Genomic DNA, 2,500 nt, shown 5'->3' on the forward strand with positions numbered 1-2,500 from the left:
GACCTTTTAACCTCTGACATCATCTCTTCATCCTGACACCAGTCTGACATCCGTGACATCAGCTGACCTCGTTTGGATAACAAGATTATTTGACGAATCTTCACAAGCAGTTTTATTGTCATCGTGCTTACTGTTGTTGTGTTTTTTATTATCTTTATTTTTATTCCAGTATTATGATCAACTATTTTTGTTGCATTACCGTTATTAAGATGATAATTATCACGGTAATGAATATTCATGAAGCTGTCATCACTGCGGTTGTCATAATCTTCGTTGTTATTGTTCTATATAGTTTTATCATCAAGAGCATTATAAATTACATTGCAATTTACATTATGTGTATTATGATTTACTTTTTGTAGAATAATCGTAAAAATAGCAGTAATCAGTAATATCAACATAATCATTATAATTACTTTTACAAATTCTACTACTCCTACTTACATTGTTACTATTATTACTACCACACAAGATATGACAGTCATTATCCTTAATAAAGGTGTTATCCTTACATTTCTATTGTGGTCATTACTATGACAGATACAATAAATCATCATCATCATCATTAGGAGCTAACCGCAAATTAATTCATTTGTTTTTGTCGTAAATGGTATATAGTGACAAATAGATAAGTATCTACCTCCATAACAAAATGAAGTTCACAACAAACAACAACAAAGAAAGTTTTTGAAACAGACAAACGTTCCCATAGAAAATAAACACACGAATAAAATAAATTATCAAAAAACGGCAAATGAAAATGAAATACTTACTGTCCTTATCGTCAAAGTAGCAGTACTTTAGGCGAGCGTGTCACCCTTATGTGTCACCCTTATGTAGTATTATCCTCTTCACTCGACAGAACACTAGTAAGAACACGATACCTTGTGTTCACGAGGAAAGAATGTTGTTCACTGGATCCACTTCAGATCAGGTTCTCCTTCAGGAACGGAACTTTTATGACGGAATATTTCTCTAAGAAACTCCTAAACGCCGTATATCTATCTTAAAAATCCATTTAAAGATCTGCTTGTCAAGTCACTCCCCATGTATCTGGGATCACTAATATCAGCTGTTTTCTCCTGAGCTTTTGGAAACGTTCTCGCGCAGCAACGTTTTCCAGCTAACGTTTTTATTTTTATCTCTTTGCCTGTGAGACACCCTGTGCGTGGAGAGAGCGTGCGCACCTGCCTTCCTCCCCCGATGCCGCGTGGGCCCAGACTGAGCAAAGTCGCACAGGTAACTCGATGACCGTGACTCCCTCCCTCCCCTTCCCTCCCTCCTTCCCCTTCCCTCCACCCTCCTGCTCTTCCACCTTGTGTCTCTTTCTCCTTCCCTCCCTCCCTGTCTCTTTCTCTCTCATTTTCTTGTACTTTATCTCTCTCCCTCCTTTCTTTTCTTTCCTCCTTCCCTCCCTCCTCTCCTGCTCCATCTCTCTTCCTCACCCCTCTTCCTCCCATGCTCTATCCCTCTTTCTTCTTAATCTCTTCCTCCATTACTTCCTTTTCCATCTCGTCTTCCAGTTCCTTCGCTATTTCATTGTCTTCCTCCACTATCTCTTCCTCTTTTCTTCCTTAATCCTTCTCTCCATCCCAATCTTTCTACTTCATCTCCTCCACATCGTCTGACTCATCCTTCTTCCCCTCTTCCCTTACGCCTCACCTTCCTCTTCCTCCTCCGCTTCTCTCACGCATTCCTCTTCCTCCTCCTCCTCCTACTACTACTCTTCTTCTACTTCTTTCACATCTCATCTTCCTCCTTCTCCACTTCTTTCACGCCTCCTCTTCCTCTTCCTCCTCCACTCCTTCATCTTTTTTCCTATTCCTCCTTCTCCTCTTTTATTCTCTCCTCTTATGCATCCCTTCCTTTTCACCCTCATTCACCTACTTTTCGATTGTATTATGTCCCCTTTTTTCCTTTTACGTTTCCTAAAAATTTCCAAACTCATTGCAAAATATATCTTCCCCATCACTTCCAGCCCCCTCCACCTTCTCCTCCCCCTCTGTCCCCTCCCTCCCCATCACCCCTCCCTCCCTATCACCCTCCCTGTCCTTCAATAACTCCACCCTTCTCCGCCGCCTCACTCCTCCCCATCCCCTCAATATCATCCCTTCCTCTCTCTCTTCCTCCCCTCCCTCTCTTCCTTCCTCATCCTCTCCCTCTCCCCCTTCCCCTTCCCTCCCCCTTCCCCTCCCTCTCACCCATTCCTCTGCCTCTCACCCTTCCCCTCCCTCTCACCCTTCTCTTCCCTCTCACCCTTCCTCCCTTCCCTCTCATCCTTCCCTCTCACCCATCTCGTCCACTCCCTCTTAACCTTCCTCTCCCTCTCACCCTTCTTCTCCCCTCCCTCTCACCCATCTCGTCCCCTCCCTCTTGACCTCTCCTTCCTCCCTCTCACCCTTCCTCTCCCTCCCTCCCTCTCACCCCTCTCGTCCCCTCCCCTCCCCCTGACCCCTCTCCTCCCTCCCTCTCACTTCTTCCTCCTCCTCCCTCTCACCCT

At 44.5% G+C, this 2,500-nt stretch overlaps 1 protein-coding gene across 1 annotated transcript in view; it reads right to left on the bottom strand.

Moving 5' to 3' along the window:
- The window catches only part of LOC113809001 (uncharacterized), an 87,982-nt gene extending 86,774 nt beyond the window's left edge, over nt 1–1,208 (bottom strand). The window contains exon 1 of the mRNA XM_070136720.1: nt 774–1,208. The gene's annotated coding sequence lies outside the window, so the exon portion shown is untranslated. The remainder of the gene's footprint in view (nt 1–773) is intronic.
- Nucleotides 1,209–2,500: the final 1,292 nt, after the last annotated feature.

The sequence above is a fragment of the Penaeus vannamei genome, chromosome 22 (genome assembly GCF_042767895.1).
Source record: "Penaeus vannamei isolate JL-2024 chromosome 22, ASM4276789v1, whole genome shotgun sequence".
NCBI classification, from domain to species: domain Eukaryota; kingdom Metazoa; phylum Arthropoda; class Malacostraca; order Decapoda; family Penaeidae; genus Penaeus; species Penaeus vannamei.